At 40.9% G+C, this 8,589-nt stretch overlaps 1 pseudogene; it reads left to right on the top strand.

Moving 5' to 3' along the window:
• Nucleotides 1-852: 852 nt before the first annotated feature.
• Nucleotides 853-7,278, top strand: LOC105465781 (elongation factor 1-delta-like; annotated as a pseudogene).
• The last annotated feature ends 1,311 nt before the right edge of the window (nt 7,279-8,589 follow it).

Below are 8,589 nucleotides of genomic sequence, written 5' to 3'. Positions count from 1 at the left end.
AAACAAACATAGTCTCTATGTCCAAGCCACCTAAAGTTGGAGTAACACAAGCACCTCTGCGGCCACCACTACTGTGACTGCGCTGGGTGAGACCTGAAGTTAGCAGAGCACTGGGCCTCGCCCAAGGCCTACTCTAACCACTCCCTGGCTACTGCCTATGTTCACTCGACGCCCTGGGGCTACACAATCAGCCAGTGGCAAAGCCAACCAGGCCTGTGTCCTTTTCTTCAGGGTGGCAAGGTCTCCTAGGCCCCACGTGGGTCCAGAGTTGCAGTCCGGTAGTTCAGGGACTAGAGTCAAACATCTTAGAAGTCTGCTTGGTGTTCTATTGTACTGTGGCAGAGCTGGTACTCAAACCACAAGATGCAGTCCTTCCCATACTTTCTCCCCTTTCCAAAGGCAGAGGAGCTTCACCCCATAGCCACCACCACCCCAGGCCACAAGCAGTACTGACAGACTATCTCCAACGTTCCCTTAAAGCCCAAGGGCTCTAAGTCAGCTTGTGGTGAATGCTACCTTGCCTGGGACTTACCCTTCAGGGCAGTGAGCTCCTCTGTGGCCCAGGGAAGGTCCAGAAATGCCATCCAAGAGTCAAGTGCTGGAATCAGGGATCCCAAGAGACCATTTGGTGCTCTACCCCGCTGTGGCAGTGCTTGTACCTAAGGTGCAAGACTTTACTTTTCCCTCTGCTTTTCTCAAGCAGGAGTTTTGACCCATAGCCATCCAAGCTAGTAAGATGATGAGTTTCACCTGAAGTCAGAAAGTCTCAGAGACTCACCCAACGCCCAAGACATAGTACCTGTGTATCACTAATGGTCATTCAGGGCTCAAAGGCTCTTCAGTTAGCGAGTAATGAATACTGCCAGGACTGGGTCCTCTCCTTTAAGGCAGTGGGTTCCCTTTTGGCCCACGGTATGTCTAGAAATGTCTGGGACCTAGGGCCTAGAACAAGGGCCTCTTGACTCTGGCCATTGCTCTATCCTGCTGTGGCTGAACTGATATCCACATTGCAAGACAAAATCCTCCCCGCTCTGTCCTCTGCTCTCCTTCAAGTGGAAGAAAGGGGTCTCTTTTGGAGAGACTTGTGCAGCCTAGGGCTAAGGGAGAGCTGGTGGTGTCTGGCTCAGGGAGTGCTAGCATTACTCTACCCTGTGCAGCCCTGCCCCAGCTGGTGTCTCAGTATGTACAGCACCCACCCAGTCCACTGTTCTGGGCCTAGTTCAGCACTAGGACTTGCCTAAAAGTTGCCTAGACTGCCTTTCAAGTTTATTTGGAGACGTAGAGCATTGTAGCTCTTGGTGTCAAGGTTTGCAGGAACTCAGGTTTCAACTGTTGGGATCAGCAATTCCCCTCTGGCTGGGGCTGGTTTAAATGCTCCCTTTGTGGATGGACATCAGCTAAGTTTGATGTGATATTCCTTTCTGCTCTAACAGAACGGCAATGAGTTCAATGCCTCACAATTGCTGTATTCTCCTCCCTCAGCACTGAGAGATGCTCCCCACACCACACTGCCAGTTTCTGTGGGTAGGGAGGAAGGCATTGGGATTCAGGACTGTTTTTTCTATTTCTTCAGTGTCTCTTTCAGCAATAAAGTTAAAACCAGGTACTGGGTTGCTCACTTGATTTTTGATTCTTCTGAAGATTTTTTTTTCTGTGTAGATGGGTGTTAATTTGGTGTCATTGCAGGATAGTGGGACAATCGTTAGAGCCTTCTATTCTGCCATCTTGCTCCACCTTCCCACATATATAATTGTTATACTTCCTTCATGAATCAGCAGTTTATTATTATGGAATATTCTTCTTTATATCTGATAATACTCTTTGCGTTGAAGTCTGTTTTTTTCTGGTATTAAAATAGGCACCCCATATTGCCTAAGTTTATTGAATGCATGCTATAATTTTTTCCATTATTTTCCTTCAATCAATCTGTATTTTCTTAACAAAAAGTTTTTCTCTTATAGACAGGATATAATGGGGCCATACATTTTTATCCAGACTAAAAATCTATATATTTTAATATGGCTTAAGCCCAACTTAATTAATAACTATATTTGTTATAAATAGATTACTTCTCCCCATTAAAAGATGGAAATTCTTAGCCCAGATTTTAAAAATCAAGACCCAACTATAACTTGCTATTTCTTTTCTGTTTGTCTCATCCGTATTTTTGTTCCTGCCTTCCTTATTTTCTGTCTTCTTTTAGGTTAACTGATGTTGTTATAAAATATTCCTTTGAATTCCTCTGTTGACATTTTAAATACACATTTTTACATTATTTTTAGTGTATGCCATAGGGTTTACAACATTTATTATTAAGTACCACAATCTACTTACAGCTAATTTTATAATGCTTCTAATAAAGTGCAAGAATTTTGAAAAATAAGACTTCTGTTTATTTGCCCCTGTCCTTTTTGCTATTGTTGTCATATATATCATTTCTACAAATATTTCCTCAATCATATAGTTTTGGTCACTGTCACATAGCTTTCAAAAAAAATTAATTAAGGGCCAGGCATGGTGGATCACACCTGTAATCCCAGCACTTTGGGAGGCCGAGGCGAGAGTATCATCTGAGGTCAGGAGTTCAAGACCAGCCTGGGCAACATGGCGAAGCCCTGTCTCTACTAAAAATACAAAAAATTAGCTGGGCATAGTGGCAGTTGCCTGTAATCCCAGCTGCTTGGGAGGCCGAGGCAGGAGAATCGCTTGAACCCGGGAAGCGGAGGTTGCAGTGAGCTGAGATTGTACTACTGCACTCCAGCCTGGGCAACAAGAGTGAAACTCTGTCTCAAAAAATAATAATACTAATAACTAATTAATTGAATACAATTTTTTATTTAACCACGTATTTACTAAGCATTGGTGAAAAGGACTGGAAATATGGGGACCGAAACACAGATCCTGAACTCTGTAATCTACCCTTTTTCTTTTCTTTTTTTCATTTCTAAGGCTAGTCAAGTGAAACAATAGGGGTAGAAAAAGAACAAAGAAATCTGTAACTGGTTGTGATCAATTAGTTGTAAACATTACTGTACTTGGGTGAGCCTCACTACCCTTCTTGTCATCCCATGCAGAAACACAGTTTCTCTCTCTCTGTTTCATGCTTCCATTTTTATTCCATCTTAGTGAGGACTTTGTCAATGAGAAGCAAAAGGTAGATTCTGAAATGTTTTATTTCTATTTCTTTAAATATTCAGTGCATTCTGTCTAAATGAAAAAATATATGTCATATTATTGTTCTTGCTTAACTTTGCTGATTCTTCCCCTGACCATATTTTGTGGTCTGAAATCCAAACTCTCTGTCTTGTTATTATCCATTAACTGGTCCCTGCCTCACTGATATGCCTTTCTGCTTTAGCCAGACTGCACTACTTGTCATTTTCTCCGAATTCATCCTTCAGTTTCCGGCCCTCTGGTTCTCCCTCTGTAGGGAAAGCATCTTAATCTGTTAGACTATCTGGCAAAAAGCACCTGTGAACATTCAGTTCAAGCATCATCTGCACCTATAAGCCTTCTGGTTCACCACCTGCCTCCCAGACAGGAAAATTCCTACCTTCCACTGGGCCTCCAGCATGTCCTGGTCTTTGTTCTCTTAACAATTAAATGCACTTATTTGTTTACCTGATCTTTATGAGCATTTTTAGATCATAGAACATACTCTTTCCTCTTTTAATTCCATGTTTCTAGCACAGTGCTGGCACTGGAAGATACTGAATGAACAAATGACTGATTGGCTGCACATATGAAGGAAGGAAAGAAGGAAGGAAGGAATATAAAAGCTTGTATATATTAAATAGTAGTGGATAATTTTAAGGTGATAAATATTTTAATAAGGAAGCAACATCTTAAACGGGATAAGTTAAATTGAGATAAAAATGTAGGGATTATCATGAAAATGGAGTAAGAATTGACCAAAGATCCTGAGGTTTCTAAATATAAACTGAACCCTATGTACATATTTTTCTTATTTTTCTTAGGAAATATAGATTAGCATGTAATCTATAGATGATCAGCACAGAATTTCCACAGACAGTTGACCAAGCAGAAGAGGCCAGAATGAGAGAGTTCAAGGGAAGGAATATCTTCTCTAGACACATAAGATGCAAATGTGCTTAATCATTTCAGAAACTGGTAGAGAAAGATTTAAATTCCTAAAAAATGTAAGTCCAAGACAGAGGGAAAACAAAATAGTCTTTTAGAAATCAGTGTTTTAATGATGAATAATTTTGACCAATTAAAGTTTAGACTAATTGCTATGGTGATTTTGGAAAAGAATGAAGCTAATGAGTTTCTGAATGTCAACTGCAATTTTTGAGTACTTTTAATTTGCAATCTTTTTATCTAATGGACAAAGCACTGAAGACTCCCTCTAAATGTATTCAAACTGCATTTTGGTTTTTACAGCTGTATTTTAGTATAGGAATTATATTTTACTATAATATCCACTCCGTTTTTTGGAAGTAAAGTCTTAGAAGGTCTCCTTTAGGAGCGTCAAATCATACGATCTCTCAGATTCCAAAAATAACTGTGCTCCACATTGCACAGGATAAGAATCTGGCCTGATATACTAATCTTACAATCTAGAGGAAAATAGTTGACCGATGGCTCGACCTAGCAAGTCATTCAGATAACTCTGCTAGGAGCATTGGCCCAGACTTTTTTTTTAACATAAATTTTTGATTCATATCAATTTTCACTGAAAGAAACTTTGAGGAGAATGCCTAAAGATTCTGAATTCACTATAGTTTAAATGTCTGTCTCAGGTAGATAGAAGGCAATCCTTTTATTTCTTCGTTTTTGCAGAAGCAAGTAGGCAAAATAATAATAGTGATATTTTGTCTTTTCCTTCTTGCTTTTCTAGATATTAATTACTATAAATGTAAAAGTATAGCACAACTACCTATATGTAAATCTACTTCTGTCTAGACATTTACCTGAAGATCAATAGTTAGAAATCCATACAAATGATGTGCATACATAAATAATTAGTGTTCATCCTCACACTTTAGGATTTTTGCAGTTCATTTGTTAGTATTGATGTCTACAGAGAAAGGAGTGAAATGACACTACAAAGTCTAATGCACCAATCACATGAGCCCAATCATACATGGGAGAGAAGTAACAAGCTGATTCTCCTCGTTTTCCTGCCTGCATTTTCCCTTCTTGATTTTTTTAGTACCAAGGTAATATTTGATATTGGAGGGAAATGCACCAAAATATAAACATGAAAAGGAAAAAAAAAAAAAAAAGGGCATCAAAACAAGGGTGACTTTCTGTGTCTGCATTTCAGATTCACCCTGCCAATTATTTCAGGCCCAGGAAACTCAGAGACACAAAGTTCGCCTACTTCTACATTATTTTCCCTTTAGTTGTCAGGATGTCAGACAACATGAAAATAAACAGAGTATATATATATATATATATATATGCAATATTTTATTTAGTTAATGTTTTATTTGTTCAACATTTGCTAAATCAAACTGCTGTAGAAAAATACTTGCCTTGTGATTTCGCTTTCTTTCTCTACCCTGCAGCTGAAAGACTAACGAGAAATACTACTAGTTCTGAGGCTTTTAGTTAACATAGTTTGGTGGACTGGTTTAAGAGCTTTGACCTTTTCCTGCCTAGCCCAGGGGCACTGATCTATGAAATCAACTGTGCTTAAGATATATACATACACAATACAATTAGTTTAGCTGAGTGCTAGAGCGCATTAAATTTAACAAATGATATGTAGATAATGGTCCATATTATATACAGATCTATTAAGATCAATTATATCTAATTGTCTGTCTTTTACTATAAAGATTCATGTACTTTTTCCTCCATCAGTATTTGAGGGGAATACACAAGTTTTAAGGAAGAAACAGTAGCCCTCTCCAGTAATAGCTGGTCATCAGAGCAACAGTACACTGAAGCGATACCTCTGAAATTTCTCAACATAGCAGCTCAGTATATAGAAAAATATTCAAAACATTTTTCTGTACACATTTAAAGAATTTTTAAATATTATACCACGAGTATCTGAATGATAATTTTATATTTTAGAAACAGAAGAACTTTAAAGATTTTTACAGGCAAGCCTCTTCCTTTGACATAAGAGAAAGAAGGCTCTGAGAGATGAAATGACCTGTCCAAGGTCAAACCTTGAGCTCCTGAAGGAGCCAGAAATAGAAAACAAAGACTTCTGGTATGAGATGGATTCATCAGGCTAACGCCTGTTGAGATGTCAGAATGTTTTCATTGTCTTTTAAAACTCTTTATTCCCAGCAGTTTATGTTTATGAAAGCAGTCTTTAATGGATTATTTCCTCACCAACTCTCTGAAATACAAACTTTTATTTTCAAACTGCAGGATTTTCTTTTCGATAAAAAAGGTACTTTCTGTTGAAGATTTACGGGTTTTGCACGTTATGAAAGAGTAACTTCGCCCTTAGGCGTCCCGCGTCCACCGATTCCTCATCTCTGGCAGCCGCATCGTTGGTTGGAGTCAGAAAAATAGCTACAAACTTCCTAGTACATGAGAAGATCTGGCTCGACCAATTCAAATATGAAGATGCAGAAAGGAAATTCTACGAGCAGATGAATGGGCCTGTGGCCAGCACCTCCCGCCAGAGCTCGGCCTCAGGGCCTCCAGCGGCTCCAGTGGAGATCACAGCGAGCTCTTCCTTCAGATCGCCAGCCTGAAAGTGGAGAATCAGAGCCTGTGCGGCGTGGTGCAGGAGCTGCAGAGGGCCATCTCCAAGCTGGAGGCCCGGCTGAACGTGCTGGAGAAGACAGACGAGCTCGCCCGGCCACGGTCCACAGCCCCGCAGACCCAGCACGTGTCTTCCATGCACCAAGTGGAGCTCTCCCCGCCCCCCACTACACCCCAGGCCAGGCAGCAGAAGATAACGAGAATGATGACATTGATCTGTTGGCAGCGACAATAAGGAGGAAGACAAGGAGGCAAGGCGGCTGTGGGAGGAGCGGCTGCGGCAGTACACCAAGAAGGCAAAGAATCCCTCGCTGGTGGCCATGTCCTCCATCCTGCTGGACATCAAGCGTTGGGACAATGAGACGGACACGACCCAGGTGGAGGCATGCGTGCGCTCCATTCAAGCTGGATGGGCTGGTGAGCCGGGCCTCCAAGCTGGTGCCCGTGGGCTACGGTATCCGGAAGCTGCATATTCAGTGTGTGGTGGAGGACAAGGTGGGGACAGACTTGCTGGAGGAGGAGATCACCAAGTTTGAGGAGCATGTGCAGAGTGTCGACATCGCAGCTTTCAACAAGATCTGAACCCTGAATGTGTGTGTGAGGCCCTACCACGATTAAAAACAGACCGGCAAAAAAAAAAAAAAAAAAAAAAAAGAAAGAAAGAAAAAAAAAAAGGAAAAGAAAAAGAAAAGCAAAGAAAAGAAAGAATAACTTCAAATTCGGAAAATTTATTTTAGAAACTTAGAAATACTTGTTGACTTATATGTCACTTGAAACTTAATTTGCCATTCAAGATGTTCATTCATCAAGGATTTAGGAGCACTTCATTAATTTCAGAAGTTTAGCCAGGTGAAATGTGTAATCCCAGCACTTTGGGAGGCTGAGGTGGGTGGATCACTTGAGCCCAGGAGGTGGGTGGATCATTTGAGCCCAGGAGTTAAGAGACCAGCTTGGGCAACTTGGACCCTCTCTCTACTAAAAATAGAAAAGATCTAGCCAGGTGTGGTAGCTGCACCTGTAGTCCCAATTACTTGGGAGGTTGAGGTGGGAGGATGACTTGAGCTGGGAGGTGAAGGTTGCAGTGATTGAGCTGAGATAGTTCCACTGCACTCCGGCTTAGGTGACAGAATGAGACCCTGCCTCAAAAAAAAAAGAAAAGAAAACCAAAAAACCAAAGTTTACATTCACAAATGAAACATTGGTGTCTGTTTTTTCCTCCTCTCCTTTTAAAGTCCAGTTGATATTTGGTAACAAGTAGAAGATTAAAAACTTAGTTGGGGGAACAGATCTTTTAAAAATAAGAAAGCAAATGACTATTCTTATTCTTCAGGTGTTTTTATAAAAGATTTAGAGAAGGAGTCCAAAATATATATTTCTGTCAACTGACTGGGGCTCACTGGCTTGATTTGCGCAGTAGTGTTCTTTTTTTTAAAAAAAAAAAAAAGAAGAAGAAGAAGAAGATGTTCACATCTTTTTTTTTTTTTTTCCTTGAGACGGAGTCTCGCTCTGTTGCCCAACCTGCAGTGCAGTGGCGCGATCTCGGCTCACTGCAAGCTCCGCCTCCCGGGTTCACGCCATTCTCCTGCCTAAGCCTCCTGAGTAGCTAGGACTACAGGCGCCGGCCAACATGCCCAGCTAATTTTTTGTATTTTTAGTAGAGACGGGGTTTCACCGTGTTAGCCAGGATGGTCTCGATTTCCTGACCTCGTGATCCGCCCGTCTCGGCCTCCCAAAGTGCTGGGATTACAGGCGTGAGCCACCGCGCCCGGCCACATCTTAACAAATACTTTTAGTTTAACTTTGGAAGAGTATTTTGTTGATTATGTAGGACACTTTGTCTAGTGATTTATCAGACACTAAGCAAATAATGCAAGTTAATTCAGAATATTGTCT

Source organism: Macaca nemestrina, chromosome 5, assembly GCF_043159975.1.
Source record: "Macaca nemestrina isolate mMacNem1 chromosome 5, mMacNem.hap1, whole genome shotgun sequence".
Classification (NCBI taxonomy): domain Eukaryota; kingdom Metazoa; phylum Chordata; class Mammalia; order Primates; family Cercopithecidae; genus Macaca; species Macaca nemestrina.
Note: the sequence above shows the minus strand (reverse complement) of the source record. Positions and strands in the feature narration are given on the sequence as shown.